This window comes from Ictalurus punctatus, chromosome 27, assembly GCF_001660625.3.
Source record: "Ictalurus punctatus breed USDA103 chromosome 27, Coco_2.0, whole genome shotgun sequence".
Taxonomy (NCBI): Eukaryota; Metazoa; Chordata; class Actinopteri; order Siluriformes; family Ictaluridae; genus Ictalurus; species Ictalurus punctatus.
The window spans coordinates 12,655,001-12,675,881 of record NC_030442.2 but is presented as its reverse complement, the minus strand read 5'-3'; the positions used below and the strand labels follow the sequence as shown (position 1 = coordinate 12,675,881).

Below are 20,881 nucleotides of genomic sequence, written 5' to 3'. Positions count from 1 at the left end.
TGAATACTGCATGTAAAAAGTAATCAGATTACTAATTTACTTTCACGTTACTTTCAAAATCTATCAAACCTACACAAATACACTATAAAGTGAAACTCATAGTTCTTTCAGTAGTTTTAGCACATCAATGTGTGACATGAAATCGGATTTATCATAAAACTTGCCTCAGGTGTTGTCACTGTTTGTAGGACTACCAGACCGATAAAATATCAAACTTTACTAACTAGGCTCATTTGGTGTTGCTAGCCAAGTGGAGGCACAGCTAAGCTATCATTGTATTGCATGCAAAGTACATTATCTATCCTGATGCTCTGCTCATATCTGGAACTCACAGAAACATTTACACACCTTGGTTTCCTGCTCAGTGTCAGAGTATGTTACTGTTTCAGTTTCAACCCTTTTACTGGTTTAAAAAAAAATAATAAAACAGCGTATATCCATTTTTCCAAACGTGTCAGCCAAAAAGACACAAGTATTTCCATGTATTTTCCTGTAAACCCTGTCTGATTGGTCTTGCCTCCGTTCACTGAAGATATAAAATTATAGTCTTTTTTTACTGACTAAGAAATGTGTGTAAGGTCAATCAAGAACTTTTTGCAGACAATTTATGGAAGACACACAATAGCGTCTCATGACCATAGATTTTAGTGGGGTAGGACAACATTAATATCAATATAGCCTCAAACAAAATTAAGTTGAGAGGCTATCACACTTGACTTATGCTATAGGCTATGATCTAGTGAATGTTTTGTATAACCCTCTAACAGGCAGTTGAAAGTCTACAACATTGCGTACAGGCACACAGCATACAGTCTAGCAGCTTGTTTTGACCGGTTTTAGACGTATCTTTGTTCAACTGTGTTTGATACAGCAGGTGTGTTTCCTGAGGTGATATTATTACCCATGGTTGCCTGGTTTCAGCATAAAAAAATCCAGACAAACTACATCTCAAACCACAGAAAAGACTTGAAACTAACCAAAAAAAAAATCAGGCAATGGCAATTTTTTTTCTTTATTTGTGTGTGTGTCTGGATATGTGTATGTGGGGTGGGGAGGGGGGGATTAAAAAGGTCACTGTGGTGCACACATATTTTCACTAGGTGAAATAATAACTCAGTGGAAGCTAAGAAAGGCAGGCAAATCAACGCAACACAAGTTTACATTTGTCAAACTGAGTCATGAATGAGGGCTTTATGAAGATTACCATTTGTTGAATGGCTGAAACATATTTACAACCAGGTTCAAACTATTGGTTAATTTTGTAATGTGTGACATCCTCAATGTGATCTATTTAAATTAAAATTGTTTTCTCAATGTCACAGTGAACTGAAGGCCTTGACTTTGACACATTGTATTATCTGGTGTGTTTTTGTTTGTTTGTTTGTTTTTTAATTAGGTTTGATTTTGTGATGTGATTCTTTTTAGGTTTCATTTTTTTAGTTAAGTTTTAATGCATTTTTAAGATACATTAGTAAGTTATATATTTTAGTTTCAGTTTTGGTTTTAGCAAGTTTAGTAGGGGAACTTTTTCTGTCTGCACTTTAGAGATACAAATAATGCATATTGTGTAACATCCTAATGGGTAAAATGTGTTGAAGGTATCACTGATTGTTAGATTAAAAAAAAATTAAGCATTTTATCTGGCTTAGACAAAAAAAAAAAAAAAAACAACTAAAAAAAAAAACAAAGTACATTAACAGTATATTTAAGTTGGCTGTTGAGAGTTTAAAAAATATATATATAATAAAAAACAGAAATTAGTTCAAATTAGTTATTTTGTTTTCCTTAATATCCAAGCTAAGGTGTCCATTTTTTATTTAATTGTAGTATGTTATTTGCTTTTTTTCTGTTTTAACTAACCTTATAATAACTTTCACAGACAGACACACAGGCACAATTCCTTATACAGCATTCTGTACCGTCAAGGGCAAAGAAATCACATTGTACTCTCTTTAGTCATGGATACAGCACACTCTCACATAGAGTAAATCTCATTTCCACTTTTCTGAATCTGCCATGTGCTGACTAGCACTGGAAAAATCGTCAGTATTTTAACTGTGCTCTGTAGAGATTATCTTCTTCCTATAGCAACTGTGAACTTGACTCACTTTTCTCTGTGTGGATTTTGATATGAGCCTGTTGGGACTTTACCAGTTCTGGGGACACAGTGGATTTCACTAGCTGTAGATCATCGTGGTGCTTGATGTGGCTCAAAGGAAAAATAGAGTTGTCATATTCTGTGAAGCAGCCAGGACAGGAAAGAGGGAGGAACATCCAGAGACAAAGTTAATGAGAGAGACGAGATGAAATGCACAGGAGAGATCTGATATCTAAGCATGAAAAAGAAGTAGAGATGGAGAACACAGTCACTGATAACAGGAGAATTGATTTTATATGTCTGCTTGACCTGTTAAAGCCATTAAATTCTGTATTTATAGATAACAACGGATCTATTGGATGCTGGATGCAAATGTAGGTCATTACTACATTATATGAGAGCAGGAATTCTGCATTTGGAAAAGAATTATGCTGACAGGAAAGATGAGGCTTATAGGCTTACAGCACTATAGCTAGAGTGTATGTAGCTAATGGTGGCTTACATCCAGGGTTGGGAGGGTTACTTTAAAAATGAGCTCCGTTACAGTTGCAAATTACTTCATGAACAATATAATCTGTAATGTAATCCAAGTATCTCAATATGAAAGTAATGTAATCTGATTATTTTTGGATTACTTCAAGGTCACATACCGTATATAAATAAAGTCAAGAGAAAAGCAATCTGATCTAAAATACTTTCATTTAGAGGTTATTTTAAGCTTAAAACATGGTCAATGTTTGGATTTGTTTTAAATAAATAAATAAAAGCTCTGAAAAGCTAGGGTGACCATATTCTGGTTTTCTAAAAAGAGGACATCTTGTGTGTTTTTTTTGGGTGAGTGGGTAGGTCGGGTTGCCTTAATAGCATTCAAAACAGTGTTACTATGAATACAGACTTTAATATACTGAAAAAGACACATTAGTAGCATCACATAAATATATATATATATATATATGTATACATACATACATACATACATACATACATACATACATACATACATAGGTCCACGAGTGAACCTTCTGCCATCATTTACACATTTGAATGGCCATGCAATATGAAGCAATGTAATAACATGAAATTAAAAATGACCTTATATGGCCATGGGCATTGTTTCGACTCAGGACAGTGGTCATTTGCTGCTATTGTCAAGAAACTGTTTGACTCTGTACACAACAGCACTTCACCTTCATACGTTCGCTCGGAGTAGGCTAATGGTTGAGATGCAGAATTTGGCCAATAGTTGCTGCAAGCCTTTTATAATCGACCAATTGGTGTGCAAGAAGGCGGAAATTACAGAGAGGGGTTAAAGCAATGCAAATATGTGCACACATGATGCAGTATTAGACCATAAGCACATCATAATGAAATTAAAGCTGAATCCTGGACATTTTCTCAAATTTAAATGCTTTTTTAAGGTCTGAAAAAGAGGACGTCCAGGAAAACGAGGACGTATGGTCAACCTAACAAAAGCATTTCAGAGAACAATTTGTTTTTTTTTTTGAAGATCATGTGAGTCACGACTGGCAAGCGAGAACCAGAACTATAATCAAGCAGCTGTCTATATTGTGTTATGTCAAAAGATTAATTATTTGATTTTAAATGAAAAAAATTGTAATCCTGTTAGTATTCCCGTTTTTTAATAAATGTACCTGTAATCTGTAAACATAGGTGCACTTTGTTTTTTGACGTAACTGTATCGGATTACAGTTTTTTGTATCCTGATTACGTAACGCCATTACATGTATTCCGTTACTCCCCAAGCATGCTTACATCCCCAGACGAGGAAGCATTTCCACCTACGCTGCACTGCACAAGCTACTGCGACAGAGAGGAGGAAGAGAAAATGTGGGAGAGTGATAGCCGAGTCACTCATTATGTAGAGAGCACTTACTCTCTACAGAAAACGTCTAGCACCTAGTGTCTGACATAAACGAATGTGACAGATGATTTTGATGTCATTTTGGCACTTCTCATTTATACATAAATAAAATTGACAGAGCTATGCAATCAGGGACAGAATATTCAGGAATGTATTAATACGTAAAGTGATTCAGAATCTACTGTGCAAAAGTACATGTAAAGAAAAGCTGTAGAGAAAAGATACAAAAAATAATCAAAAATAATCAAATGAAATGTTTCTATGCTTAAAAAAATACTAAAGAGTAGTAAACAGTAATAAATGAAACAAAGTCAATATTTAGTGTGGTGACCATTTGCTTAAAATAAATGTAGGCTCAGGTACAATTTGTGCAGTTTCATAAGTTTTATTGAGTGTCTTGCAGAACCAGCAATGGTTCTTCTGGAGACTTTGACTGTCACACTTGCTTCTTATTTTTGCAGCAAAACTCAGCAGCCTTCAATATGTTTTTTGTCTGAAAAGTGGTCTCTTACATCATATGCTGTTTTCTTTACTGACATATAAACATTTTTCTGTAACATTTAATTTTGTACTAGAAAACTAATGTTTGGAAATCTCAAATGTTTCTGAACTGACTCGATAATGTAGAAGCCATAACATAAAAATCTATAACAAAGTTTATACTAATAAAATAGTGCGCCTAAAACTTTTTTTTTTTTTTTTTTTTTTTTTTTTTTACAGTACTGTATTTAGAACACATCCTGAAAAGCCTGCTTGGGAAACACTGGTGACGTCATTAACTTACAGTTTTACTATCAACACACTTCCTTTCTTGATAAATATCAGAATTATTACTCTATTTGTGATCATTCAGGAAAGTTAGCCTACTACAAGACCGTTGCCCCACCAAATACTTTATACTTCTTTTTTTCCATTCAGTCAGACAAGCGTGAAATCCAATCAACTGAGTGTAAACATTCATTGATAAGGCATTATCGAACGCTCATAGCAGTGACCTGATGTTAACCTAAACCAACCAGGCGCATAAAGCATCGAGGTAAGTTTACACACTTCCATCAATATATTCTAAAAATGAAACTTTTAGTAACTCGTAATTATTTCGCTGCATTAGATAACAGAATAGACAACATTCTTGCCTAGTTATTAACCTTGATTCAGTTAGCATTTAGCTCCTTAACTAGAATGTCAGCAAGTTTTTGATCTAGCAGGTTAAGGTCAAGACTAATCAAGTTATTTACTTCAAGGTGTTTCATTCAGGTGGCAGTTGCGTCCTTCAGCGCAGAATGTTTTCCCACTGCCAGTTTGATCGTTAGGAAAAACCCAACCATGCATTTACACACTCAGTGCATTTCACCTGTGATTTAAATAAAAATGACCTTAAGTTAATGAGTTGACTTCCTCACAAAACGTTGGCATATCTAAGTTTAATTAAGTAAACAAACCTAGCCGAATTTAATTAATTACACTTCTAATTCAGTGGCAATGGGCTGGAGGTGAAAACAAAGACAAACCCCATAACATCCAAACATATCTGACTACACAGCACACTGATATTCATAGGAACACAGTGTAACATAATTCCTTGTTCCAACATAATTTCATAAGTTTTTTAATGTTGAAGAAAATGGTAATTATGGCAAAAATATCGCTCGTCAGTTCCACCAGCCGCTGGATTTCACAAAATGTTCCCATTATCTCTGAGTATCACTCACAGTTTCTTCATCTTAACCAGAGAGCACAGTGCCGATCTGGTTGTCATTTCCATAAGCATTATCATCATCACTCTCATTATGATCAGCTAAGCGCATACACAGACAAACAGGTCACATGCCGAGAATTAAATACACTACAGAGGCACTTCTACAGCACAGCTCATTATTATAATTCGATTCTCAACTTCGAATGCACTAAGAGCAACCACGGCTGAACCAGCAGTGAGGCCATGTGGAAGTATTGTGCTTTAGCCAGACACTTTTTGTTATGCCAGTTACTGTAGGTGAGCACTGTCCTCACGGTCATCACTCTAAAGTTTTTTTTTCAATTTGACATGGTTCAGTTCCTCTATTCGTGTTGAGATCCATCTATTGAGGCATTTGAGTGTTTTCCGTTTAATTTGGTCATCAGGATTCCCTTCATAGTTCCTATGGAAACCCAATGGGGGTGTTGGTTAGTTTTAAAAAACTCAGACACAAAGAGTTTGTATTTAACTAAAGATCTTTCCAAATCAAAGTTCATTAGAATGCACTGCACTGATGGCTACGTGAGAAGACTGGCTTTGTCGATGCATGTTATATATGTGATGTATATACTGTATTCTCAAATCAATTACAAATGCCAGATGACTATTTCATGATAGGACAAGTTATTATAGAAATATATGTATTTTGGGGGCTCTTGGTTTAGTGGTTAGCATTTTTGCCTCACACCTCCAGGATTGGCGGTTTGAATCCCGCCTCCGCTCTGTGTATGTGGAGTTTGCATGTTCTCCCCTTGCTTCAGAGGTTTCCTCCAAGTACTCCAGTTTCCTCCCCCAGATTGGCATTTCCAAATTGTGTGTGAATGTGTGTGTGTGATTGTGCCTTGCGATGGGTTGGCATCCAGTCCATGGTGTCCCCCACATTGTGGCCCATGTTCCCTGGGATAGGCTCCAGGCTCTAGAACTCTAGAACACTTTTCTCTTCTCATAATGCTTTAAAAAATAATAAATACCATATTTGACCTTAAGCAGAAAAATGTGGACCATTTTCGTTCGTTCACAGTGGAACCTGGATTTTTTTCAATTACAGTTTGGATCAGGAGTTCAAAGGAAGGCGTGTCATCAACGTAATAAACTGGAAGATCAATGCCTTGTGAAATGAAGCTTTTTAAGATATCAGGGAGTAAAAGTGTGGTTTGTCAGTTTGTCCTTGGAGGTACATTGTGCTTTTCTGGCCATGGTGTGGCCAAATGTGTGGTACAAGATAGCATCTTAATTGCCTCCTCAACTCTAACATAAAATCACATCTTTGAGAGAAATTCATGCAGATACAATGAAACATATCTGCCTCATGCTGATATAAATGATCATTAGATAATGGGTTCCCTTCTGGTTTCTCTCAAGTTTTCTTCCTCATGAGTTTCTCCTTCTGATTTCTGCCACTGTGATTGCTCGCTAGGGACCTCATTATACATCCAGATTTCGGTAAAACTTCTTTGTGAAGTAGCATTTCAGTATTTGAAACTATAGAGCAACTATTATAAAATAATGTAATTATGTGTGCATTTATTTTGCGAGGAGCAAATCACATATTCTGAACGTGCAGAATTCAGTGATGTCACCCCTTAGTGTACTGTATTCTTGTCATGCCTTGTCACCCAAAGTTCTCTATGTGGCTTTTGCAGTGTTTCATTGGTTTAAAGAGAGGCATGCAGGATCATTATTTGTAATAAATCCAAATCGATCGCTCATGCTCATTAGTATTCCTATAAATTAGGCATGAGATCATATTGGCACCATATGCAATGTGTGTGTGTGTGTGTGTGTGTGGGGGGGGGGGGGGTTCAAGAGTGAATGAGTAAGGGAGAGCAGTAAGAGTTCACATTCCTTCCCGACATTCTTTGGCTCTTAGTGCTGTTTTTCAAGCGTCCTGCACCTTGTCTCTGCGCCAAGCTGTTTCTTTTCTCAGAGAATGCATCGGTGAGAAAGATTTGGGAAAAGAAGGAGTGTGTGTTTGTGCAAAAAGGAAAGCAGTGTTACAAAGTCCACAGAGCTTTCAGTGTGGGAAAAACACATTTCTACATTATTCACATTCAATAGAGTAGGGGGTTGCATAGACTAGTCATACACTCACTATTCGCTGCTGTATACAGTATATAACATCTTTTTATAAATATATATTTTCTTTTACTTTTATGGAACATTGCCACTTTGATATCACTGTGTATGAAGTGTAAAGGTGTGTAAAAGTTTCATTCCAATCCTGCCCACTTCTGAAGGAATTCCTTCCACAGTTATTTTTGTTGTACATTAAAGCTAAATAAAAATTAAAATAAAATTCTTGTATTTGGGAATAGAAAATTCTGTATGAAAGGGTGCATTCAGTGCCATGAGTTGCACATCACTATCCAATCCCACTCATGCTAGCTGACAGAGGATGATCCAGAATAATTTTCAGCAGTTCCTGAGTCAAAAACCTCCCACCCACTACAGCAGACACAGTATCCTCTATCCAATGAAAGCCACTCACTGAGCTATAATGAGGGCTCTGATGAAGGACATTATCTTCAATGCTGCACACTCTCAACTCCAGAGTCTGCAGTTTGTCCACGACGTGCATTTTAAGAATTGGTATAATACAACCATTGGTATAGTGACATGATACAGATTTATTATTGTACCCTTTTATAGCACAGATTTATTTATTTTCATGTGCAAAATCAATAGTGTATCCTAATTGTAGCCTGTGTGTGGCTTTTCATTAAAGTGCATTTAGGCACATTTTTTTTACCACTGTTCATTAATACTAATAAAATAGCCTAAAATAGTGATTTTGTATCAGCCTATGCTTTAACTAGGATAAATACGACTCGTCGGCTACTTTATTTTTAATTGCTGGTCAAGCCTTGTTTCAGATAAAATGCAATAAGCAGAAATCTATTTTTTTTTTCAATTTCAATTTATTTGTACAGCCTTTTTACAATGGACTTTGTCTCAAAGCAGCTTTACAGAAACATATAAACACGGTATACAGATTTTAAATGTGCAAATTTATCCCAATTGAGCAAGCCGGTGGCGACAGTGGCAAGGAAAACCCCTTAAGATGTTAAGAGGAAGAAACCTTGAGAGGAACCAGACTCATAAGGGAACCCATCCTCATCTGGGTAACATCAGATAGTGTAAAATGAAGTCTGTTTGGCCTTAGAAGCAACCGTAGTCCCAGAAATCAATGTGTATATCAGACAGGTGAATACAGAAATGGCATGACTAAGGGGTTCAGTGGTTAGGATAGGGTTTGCTCTAAACAAGTTTCTATTTCCCTGAGCAGAGGACTGGCTGGTGTAGGTGAAACCGAATGTTTCTGTGCCTCTAGCATCGTTTTTCAGTACAGGGCCTATACTTGTGAAACAATCATCAGGGAAATGCAAGAAAAAATTCAAACCATAAAATGTTTTGTGTATATCCATTGGCAATTTTTAGATCCTATTTTTCTCATTTACTGTCTCTTTGCCTGCTAGCTTGTTCGGTGAGATTGAGTTAATATTATTCTGTCTGACAGCCCATGCATATGTACCGAATACAGAAGGTGAGAACAAAGGAATAATTCTGTATACGAAGGAAATGCAAACCCACAGACAGGTTTGATCATTCATATGATAAATCAGTTTCATTCTGTGCTCATAGGGAAAAACAAGCTGTTAGATTATAGGCTTTAAGAGTTTAAAAATTATATATAAATATACAGTACTGTGCAAAAGTTTTAGGCACATGCAAAGAAATTCTGTAGAACAAAGATGCCTTCAGAATAATGAAATTAAATGCTTCTACATTTAAAAGAAATACCTTAAAGAGCAGTAAACAGTAGTAAACGAAACAAAGTCTACATTTAGTGTGACAAAAAAAATAAGAACAGTAGTCTCCAGTACAATTAGTGCAGTTTTATAAGGAAATGAGCTGTACGTTTTATTGAGCGTCTTGCAGACCCAGTCATGGTTCTTCTGTAGTTTGTACTAAAAATATAGGGTGGCTAAAACTTTTGCACAGTACTATATATCTCCCAATATAGTGCAAGATAATTCTGACTGAGTAATAGTAGTTGTTAAATCAATAACCAATAATCTTGAGATATCCAAAGCCATGGACACAAATGAATATGCTAAAAGAGGAAAAAAAAGCCAAGATATGGTGGTGTAGTGGCTTAACTATTACAGCAAGGAATGACACAATTCACTGACACAGTCTCTGAATATCTTTAGTACTCTCAATAATTTAGATGTAAGAAAGATAAACACCCAAGGTATGCTAAAGCAGTGGCCAGAGGCAAGACATAGAATTGTTTGAAACCCTGAGTATTGGTTACTTTTTTAGTAAAAGAAAAGTCAAATGTCTAAACGACATCTCAGCATGACAATGAAAGCTACAAGGCTAGCTAATGTGGTATTTAGAGCCTACAGGTTGTAATGAGATGATGAGGGATGTGACCAGAATCATCTATATCTTACAAGCTGACAGAACACAACACAGGTTTTTGTATTATTTATCCTAAATGGATCATTAGCATGTCATTGTGGAGCCTAATGTTGTTTTGTTCTTCTTTTTTTTTTTTTTGCCTGAGACCCACACTCCTTCTAGAATCGCCTGTGGTTATGGCATCACCATTGCATCAGGGAATTGCAGGATTACTAGAGATTGACAGAAAGTGCAACTGGGTCACATGGCACTGTTGATGACACATGACACAATGTATTCTGCAAAAGACAAAATCAGTTCCAGCCAAATTATACCCAGGTGAAATATCAAGTGCCACACATTGAGTGCCACTCATACAGTAAATATGCAAAATGTATCACTTTTTTTTTTTTTTTAAACTTCATGATATGATTAAAATGCTATTTTTCAATTTTCTCTTTCACCCAAGGCAGTCAACTACACAGTGCACTAATCTACAAGGCAGCTCTGGGAATAGTTATGATTAAAATGACGCACAGACGCCACATCTGTGCTCTTGTCTTTGTAAAGACAGGAAGTCCTTACAGTTTATAATCTGGTATAAATGCAGAGCTGCACTATAGCGACATGGTGTAAACCGGTTATCAGCAAAATCATCTCACTGGGGTAGGCCCTGTGGTTTCACAATTACAGCGGTGTCAGCAAATCCTTGACAGTGAAAAGAAATCAATTATCTCTTCTCCTCCTCTTCCAGCACCAAGTAAACACAACCATATGGGGCTCAAAGACTCTGTTTACCAATAAAAAGAAATGGTAAATGGAGTTAAATGAGACTGGTTAAAAGGCAATGGGTGTATCCACCCTACTTTTAAACCCTCTACTCTCATAGAGAGTGCTCGTTAAAATTAACCCAGGTTTTAAAGCTAAAAATTCTTAGCCTGATTTCTTTGACTGCAATACTTGGCATAAAATTCAAGCAAAGATTCTCAAGCTGGTTTCTTCTGAGTTCTCCAGGTTTCTTCCCACCTCCCAAAAACATGCCAGTAGGTGGACTGAGTGAAGAGTGTATAATGCCCTGAGATGGACCGGCATCCCAGTCAGGGTCAGGTCAGGGTTCCACCTCACACCTAGTTTTCCTGGGATATGTTTCAGCTCCATCACCATCCTGACGAGGATAATGCGGTTATTGAAAGTGAGTGATAGTGACTATATAACGCAAATTATAAACCAGTCCCTTCAGGATTTCGTGATTTTGCGATCACAGAAGGTCTTGATCACATTAAGAGCTTGCAATTTGTAAATATTACAGAAGATTTTCCACAGATTTGGGCCAAGACACGTTACAACACATCATGATACACCATGCATATTCAACCAAAGCCCTCTTCAATTCACATGCATCAAACATGAGTACAGCAAAAAGGCCTCATTTACCAACAAACATCACTGCGAATGATCGTGCAAAACAATTTTGTGAAATTGCAATATCGCCAATTCAAGTAGTTTTCCGCAAAAAAAAAACGCAGCAAACTGCATCACAAATTTTGAAAAAAAAAAAAAAAAAAAAAAAAAAAACACCACACCACGTTTTGCGCCACAACAATCACAAAAACACTGCAAAATCCTGTACGGACTGAAAAACTACAGTTGTTAAAGGTCTTAGGATAAAATAATGGCAGAATGTCTACCAAAACAGTTTTTAAATCTACAGTACAGTGCAAAGGAATTTCTCTTTATAAATTAATTATAAAAAATAATTAAAAATGACTAATTCCTTGCACCTGAAAGAAGTACAGCCAAAGACTGCAGTCCCACTGTTTTTTATTTTCCCATTACTGGAAAAAGTGTCAGTTTTTGTTGGTGGTTATTATCCATACACTACATAGATGTGACCTATAAAGATTAGATTTGCAAATACTTGAGTATTCCTTTAGTAGATTTGATCATTGTTGTCAAAACCACTAAATAAGGTACTGTGCACATTTCCTTATGATCTATTGTTAGGCATCCCAAGGATCTAACCTTGTGCTGTACTATTCACCTTGATATTGAGCTTGTGCTTTGCTGTAGGTGCATCAAGGTGCAGTATGCTTTGCTGGCAGAAACAATGAAATGAGATGCGGATAGGCTTGAAAAATAGCCAAGCAGAAAGACAACAGTCTAATATGACATTACGGAAGGTGCTATCATAGTGCTTATTCAGGTCTGGCTCCAAATTTCACAGTTGCCTTCATAGTTCAATGTTTCTGGTCGACTTTTAGCTGTGATTTATTTTTGTAATTCCTGCAACAAGATAAAATCATGAATGCAAGAAAGATCTTTTTTCCCTATCTAAATTGAATACCAGTTCAAGATGTTAACCAACGTTCAGTCCTGTTTTTTTTTTTTTTTTTTTTTGATGTACCCATTTAATTCTAGGGATGCACCATTGCAAACTTGTGTAATAGAAAAGGTGTGTTTGGGGAACAGATGTGGTCTTTGGCTTGATGTCCCAGGACAGATGGTGTGTATCAGGGCTAGTCGAAGCCCTGAAGCTTCTTTCCTCACTCCGGCATGAAGAACCAGCCTGTTCTCATATACAGAAAGCCAGAAACAGCAGGCAAAGAACTCACAAAAGTCGGGCCATAATCCATATTGGAACGGACTTTCTCCAAAAAGGAACAAAAGAGAGAATGGTCGAGTTGCACTGGATTTTAAATTTCATTTTTCAACATATATGAACATATCAAATAGCTGTTTTATAAAGCACTTCATATCGTTTTATGTGAGTAGTTGCAAAAGATTAGCAGTCGTTGAATAAAAATGTCAGTTTGTCTGGTAACTTCCCCAAGATAATACAATTAAAAACTAAAAAAATGCAGATTGGTTTAGAAATAGTTTTACACAATGCATGTACATTTTCTGGTGCTTACATGCTGATAAAGAGAGTACAAAAAGAATTAGCTATAGATTGAGTCCATTTGCATACTAGTAACAAATTGAATCTAAACATTTTCAGAAGGACAGGAAATCAGACATATTACATCTAAGAATAACTCTGGTCTTATAACAGCCCATTTCTGCAAAGTGCTCTGTGTGTGTGTGTGTGTGTGTGTGTGTGTGTGTGTGTGTGTGTGTGTGTGTTTGTGTGTGTGTGTGTGTGTATGTGGGTGGGTGGGTGGGTGGGTGTTTTCAGGCAAATTGCCACGTCTGAGCTTTCGTCTTGAGCTGTCGCCCAGATGGTCCTCATTCCAAGTGGTGCTCCTCTTTTGTTGCTTGTGGTGCACCATTGGCAGCTCAAACTGTGCTAAGCTGTCAAGACTTTAATAACTAATAAAAACAGCAGTGGACCACCAATCTATACCGAATCATATCACGCAGAGAAATGCATTCCTGCATATGCACAATTGAGTAATATATTTTTTTTATGAGATTAGCATGCCATTATTTCATTAATACATCTATCTATCCATCCATTTTCCATTATCCTACACAGGAGTCTATCCTAAGGAACTCGGGGCACAAGGCAGGGGACACCACAGCACAATCACATACACACACACTGTGGACAATTTGGAGATACCAATCAGCCTACAATGCATGTCTTTGAACTTTGCGAGGAAACCAGAGTACCCGGATGAAACCTGCAAAGCACGGGGAGAACATGCAAACTCCACGCTCAGAGGACGAAGGCGGGTATCAAACCCCCAACCCTGGAGGTGCGAGGCAAAGTCACCCTTCATAAATACATATAAAATGATAACTAAATTCATGATAACTAAAGTTAGTGACTATAAAAAGCATTACATTGTCTGATGAGTAATTAATTGCCTATATGACTCGATTTGTTGATAGACAGGTTAGTCTCAGCATGATGCTGTCTGGAAGACCTTCATGACAATTATAGTGACAGACAAACACCCCACCCCTGTATCTATTACTGACAAGTACCTCCACTTCCTTTCTCACCTCGTATCTTTGTCCCTTCATCTCCCTCCATCACCCACAACACACTCACACAGACAGTAATCCCCATTAGTCCATCTGTTACCCAGCTCCCAGCTCATTACACACACTCTTCTCACTAATGCTCACAAAAACAAACACATGAGAATTAAATAAAAATTATTTCTTATTTAAAGTCTATTTCACACACACACACACTATGTATATATATATATATATATATATATATATATATATATATATATATATATATATATATATATATATATATGTATATATATATATATATATATATATATATATATATATATATATATATATATATATATATATATATATATATATATGATACCAATGAATGAAATAGACTTCAATTCTAAATCCCAATTTAATGCCTGATTATGTTTCACATGCTTTGCTCATGCTTTGTTCAATTATTTTCCAATTGTAAGGATAATAAAAGCTAATTAAGCTGTGTTATTAAGGGGAACGTTGGAAACCTCACCAGAGCATGCAGATTTATAGGTGTAGATGACTGAAAGGCTGAAGTGAAGCTAGTGGGCAGGAGGGAGGATGTGGTTAAGTTTCAGTAGGGAGGATCTCCTTCTTCAAGAGTGTGTCCTTGACCATCTGCCACACACCACCATTTGCAACATTCTGCATTTTTTTTTTTTCAAGAACACTTGCTTTTCCTCCTTTGTTTGCTTGTAGAGTCACAAATTGCCTTTAATAACTGAATGCATTGCAGCAGGTTCACATGAGATCAAGATTGTTACCTCCCTCTCTCCCTCTCTCTCTCTCTCTCTCTCTCTCTCTCTCACACTCTCTCTCTCTCTCTCTCTCTCTCTCTCTCTCTCTCTCTCTCTCTCACACACACACACACACAACAGGAATAATGTCAGCTTGCTGTGTGAAAACACATATTTTTCCAATATATTTTCCTGTAATTTCCGTGCTAATCTTCTCCCACATTACTTCTCACCTGATTATGGCCTATTACTCAACTGTCAATCATTCTAGGAAGGGAAAGGCAAACATGTGGTTCATCCTTGTCACTGAATTTTCAACACAGCTGTAGTGCAGCTGACCTGAACAAGAACGCATTTTAACTGCATTATTGTATATACAGGGATTATATAGTGTCATTGTGAATGATAGGGAGAAGGATAATGCTATCATTCTTACCTAAGTAGCACAACCAATTATCCAGTCCTGGACTCAAGGCCTAGCTGTGTCATCATTAGGATTCCTGGATTCCATCATTAGGATGTTCGCTTAGACTTGGCAGAAACCCCAGTTTCAGTTTTTTATTAATTGTTTTATACATGGAATGACTGTTCAGTTTTCAATCATGCAAAATTGAAGGTTGAGTAATCATTGATTGTACAAATCCTGCTTTAGCTGTATTGTTAAAACATCTTTCATTCATTTTTTCATGCATTCATTCATTTATCTTCAGTTAGGTACGTTAGCATGCACGTTCTGTGGCTCATGGGAATCACATCATCTTTGCAATATAGAGTATATTTAGCACTGTGTTAAAAACCTTGACCCAAATATTCTATTTAAACGGAATTATCCTTTCAACAGGAGCATAAGGTAAATAAATCATAATTTCCCTCTCATCTGCTTCATTTCAAAACAATTTCATGCCATATGTCATTTTGCTATAGCTCGTTACATGCATAGGAAAAGTGATCATCTTTAGTTGTGATTTAGATATCTATAGTCTGATTTCAAACTGTGTTAGTAGATATTTAAAAGATTATATATAATTGCTAATGCCCTTTATTATTCATCATACTTTTTGCTAGCAGACAAAGCTGCTATGATCTTGTGGATATCTTAAACTCTTGTTAATGCATCCTAGAAAGCTATAAAGCTGGTTATGTCCTGCAGTAATACTTAGTGTAATTAATTAGTCTGTCTTGATTTAGTGTAGACTACCAGTCGCACTTCTGAAGAAAACCTAGCATTAGTGTTAGCTATCATTGACCAGAATGCTAGCATTACTATTATCAGGTAAGTAGCACAACTTACAAAATTTATTTTGTAAAAAAAAAAAAAAAAATCTATTTTGATTCATTTTGCAGTTCTAGTAGTTTATTTTGAAGCTTCCCCCCCTCCCCCCATCAATGCATAGCTGGTAACATTTCCTATCACACATTAAACAGTTTCATGCCCAGAAATACACCTTTACGCAATAAACTCTACTCACCCTGCAACCATGTTTATTTCATGTTTATTGAAATCAATCTCCACATCCCAATGGGACTTCAACATCAAAATATGATTTGGAGAGTGAGAGAGGAATTTAGACACCTCTTAAACTTGCATTTCACTGAGGCTTGTTAATCCATATCATTGTTTGTGTGTGTGTGTGTGTGTGTGTGTGTGTGTTGGGGTGCTACAACTGGTGCTACAACACAAAACCATCATAGAGGGGATTATTTTAGTAGTGTGAGTCAGAATGACAGTGCTTATATTTGAGATAAATAAATCAGCAGGACTTATTGAAACATCTGCTGTTAAGAGTGCATTGTGGTCCTCTTACATTCCCTTTGGGACTTTCTTCGGTCCAGGGTTGCCAGGTCTCAACAAGATTTGCAGCCCAAATACAAAAGTCACACAAAAAGAACTGAATCTAGCACAAAATATGTACACATTTTTTTTTCCTTCTTTTTCTCAGACTTTGCATGGGAATCAAGTTCACTGGTGTCAGGTTTGTAGGAAGAGACAGATGCAAATGCAGAACTGAAGTGGAATGTTTAATAATGTACAAAACAAAACACAAAACAGGACTTCTAGAACACATGGCAAGGTACAAATATAACAAAACATGAAACAAAAGCGAGAGTACCATGATACAGATAGACATACCAAACAATGCAAGACAACCCATGCAGTGCAGAACGTGACTATTTATAGACACCAGTGCTAATGAGCCAAAATGTGAATCAGGTGAAACAAGACATGAGACTCGTTGCAGTGGCTGATGGGAATCATAGTCTCTAGTTCTTCTCCGATGTTTACATGACAACTGGTGAACACACATTTTTGATTTGTAATCAAAAATCTTTTTGTCATAGCCTGGTATGGATATTATCCACACCATAATCCCTCTTTCCTTTTTAAATATACTTTATTGTGAATATTTCAAAATATATTACGATTGTCAGTAGAACATATAAGCATCAATGCAGAGATTCACTTTGTAAATACTGTACATTATACCAAAATTGTCAGCAGTACATACAGCATCCCGAACGACAAGATAGAGGTTCACTATTTACAGGTAAATATACAAAAGTTTTACGTTAGCATTAATACTGTACCTCATCAGAAATGTTTACAGTCACATTAGTAGCTTTCACAGATGTTCACAATAAAAAAGCAAGAAAATTTCAAAATTCAAAGTCCCAAGTATATCCAGGGGTACTACTTCCTTAATATTATCTTTAGTTTTGAGTCTTTTCAAATGATTTACAGTTTGTTTGTTTACAACATCAGAAGGTTTGTAACATTGGTTAATAACCATTTTACATCTGGTTTTCCAAATTTTAGACAGAACAAACAGCTAACCAGTACAATTCATGTAAATTATGTGGTACACTATCAAATATCCCATACACAACTCTCCTTGTAATACCTATCTTTAGTCCAATTGTTTGGACTTTTGTCCATATCTCTACTGATCTTTCACATTCCATTAAGAGGCGTGCTATAGTCCCATCATGATGGCAGTTGTGTATGGGACATTCTCTAGTGGTCAGATTGCAACTCCATTTTACAACGTCTCTCACTGGGAGTCTTCCTACTGATATTGGTCTGCACTGGACCACAGCTGGATCAAAAACTACCAAAACAGCCAGAACTCTAGCCAAACTGTATCGCTGGTGTTTTTTGATAAAGTCTTTGAAAATACATTTTAAACACATTGATTACTTTCTTGACTGATTATTTTGTACTGAGGAGCGCCACCATAATGAGAATTGATTATTTCACTGTCATTGTCTTTGTTAGAAGAGTTCACCTGGTCAATGTTTAATTTTCTATGTTTGCAAGTGAAATCACTGTCTGGGTTTGTTTATAATCACCCTTTCCTTCTCCCAGTATTTCAACAGATATGGTTTTGTATATTAAAGACACAACGTCTGCACTTACACTTTCTCTTTGTTTGCCATACTTTAGGTTATGTTTGTAGAAATTGATCAGATTTAATATTGAATATGTGCTTTAAAATGACATATAGGGGCTATGGACTACTTTTAATCTACACCCCCACCCTCACTCCCACCCCAACCACAAACAAAACACCATCCATGAACATGTTTTTTCCACCTGCAACCTTTTTTCCATAATTATCCAAACTTGGTGTAAAGAAAATGCAACACTGGCAACCATGCCTGAGTCTATGTGAAAGAAATGTGTGTGTGTGTGTGTGTGTGTGTGTGTGTGTGTGTGTGTGTGTGTGTGTGTGTGTGTGTGTGTGTGTGTGTGTGTGTTTTTCTTTTTTTCTTATTTTACTAGTGCCACTAGTGCCACCTTTACTTTACATCTGTTTAGGTTGTGGCTGAGTTTGCAGCATGGCTTCCTAGTACAGCGTTTGTGTTGGTGTTTCCCAGTGTCATCAGAAATGCTCAAATTCTGTGTGGTATTGGAATGTCAGACATCATTGGAAAACACAATCTCCAAAGTACAAAGTGTCAGTGGGCACTGTGTTATCTGGCTCTTTCCCAGCTGTAGCTGAGATTGTGAGAGTAGCTCCGGGCCACAGCTGGATCAAAAGCTGCCAAAACAGCCAGAACTCTGGATCTATGTTAGTTATCACATGCTGAGAGGGAACGCCATCTCCGGAGCCTCTCCTTCCATGAGGGGCAGAGAGGGTCTGCAGCTGGAATTCTGAGGTCTTCACAAAAGCCCTGAACAGTGGCATTGCAAGGGGCCGATTGCAGCCTAATGTAGGCTTTTCAGTCACTTTTTGTTTTCCGTTCCAAACACCCAGGACACATGCTTCCTCTTTTGAATTTGAATGGCATTGAATAAAAGAGATTTAATTTGAGTGATTTAAGAGATCCAGTCATTTTTATGGCAAGTTTATGAATGATTACAGGGTTTGGCAGCCAGCCTGGGCAAGAGTAAATTAGCCCTGTGTTTCAAGGGTCCATTTTGTTGATTGCCAACAGAAAGAGAGATTTTTTTGGGTGCCCATATTGCAACCAACAGCAGTAGGTATTTTCACAGCATCAGGAATGATCTATTTGTTTATGCTTCAGTGATCAGACCGGACTTTGGGGTGACGTTTAGTTTTGAAAGTGGTTGGAGTTTTGCACGGCAGGTTTGTATAATGATGGAACCTGATATATTAATAACACACATGGAGATTTGGTATTCTCAGAGCATTTCTTGTGAAAATGAAAACTGCTTTGTTTAGCATCATTACAGTGTCCAGCTGAGAGTGAGAGAGAGGGAGAGAGAGAATTAAGACAGAGAAGAGAAAACAGCATAGGAGCACTAACTGCAGGCGAAATGTGGAAAAATCAATAAACCAAGTGAATTCTCTGGAATGCTTTGGCCCTCAGCTAGCACACATGTGGAGTCAAACATTTTTCTCATCCTTGAAGACGGTGCATGTGCTTCACATAATAATATACCCACCTGTGCATACACACCTGCTTAATCATGCTGTATATATTTACTGTATATGCATGTGTACTAATCAGCATAACCTTTGCCAATGCACACTGCATCCACTATGGAAGCATATATTATTCCAACTCTATGCTGTGAACACTTAATCAATACTGCAGAGATGTTTGTCTGGAGGCCTGGATGATCCCTATGGAGCAGAAAGGGCCTTGAGTTCGCTCTTATGCGAAGAACTGAGGCATCACAAGCCTGCAGGAAGTAACGGTCACTAACAAGGATTAGCAAATCAAATCAAGGCTAGAAAATCTAGGAATAACAAATGAAGCATATGTTACTTGAGGCCATGGTCTTCCATTGCTGTAGTCACTAATTATCACATGATAAAAGCAAGTTCATGTAAGCATCTGATTACTGTAGAATGATAACATATATCTGAATCTTAGTTGTGTCTTGTATTGGAAAAGCACCTTTAAGCTTTTTCCTCAAAAACAAAGCTCAAAAACATAATACACTTTACGCTATACAGTGATTCAGGGGCTGTGTTGGTTATGCAGCAGAACATCATAACATCGACATTTTGGGGGTGTGGCAGACAGGGAGAGCTAGAAGAAGATTGATCTAGGAATATTGCAGATACCTCTGTTAATGGCTTGCGGTTAAAACAGCATTGGCTACATTTACTTGTGCATCAATATTCCAATAATAATAGGAATTCGCCAATGTTCTAATTAATACCAAGTCTTGTAAATGCTGCAATCTGATTTCCTAATTCGGTTTAAGACAATATTCTGATACCCACCCCGGAATATGCCTGTTTTAACCAGAAATTTGTTGCATGTAAACACCGTATTCAGAAAATCCACTGAAATGAGATAAATGCGCATGTTTAGTCTACAAAGAATTGTGGGTGCTAACAGATGCTTAGCTGTAGGGCTAGGTATTTAGGAATGGCAACTCAGGCAGACTTGTATACAACTCTTGTATACAGACTATACAACCATGTATATAGGAATATTCCGATGCCTGTACGCATATAAACATCGTATGCGGAATATGAATACAACCTGAACATAGACCTTAAATGGCATTTGATGTGCATGTAGATCTAGTCAGTGTTACAACTAATAAGTAAGAAAATCCATTATATTTATACCTCCTGTTA

General features: G+C 36.9%; 1 protein-coding gene across 2 annotated transcripts in view; it reads left to right on the top strand.

The window, feature by feature from the left end:
• The window catches only part of coro2ba (coronin, actin binding protein, 2Ba), a 57,064-nt gene that overhangs the window by 5,678 nt on the left and 30,505 nt on the right, over positions 1-20,881 (top strand). Inside the window, exon 2 of one of the 2 annotated variants that reach the window (XM_053676502.1) lies at positions 13,601-13,823. The exons of the other annotated variant lie outside the window; for it this stretch is intronic. The gene's annotated coding sequence lies outside the window, so the exon portion shown is untranslated. The remainder of the gene's footprint in view (positions 1-13,600; positions 13,824-20,881) is intronic. 2 annotated transcript variants of the gene reach the window in all.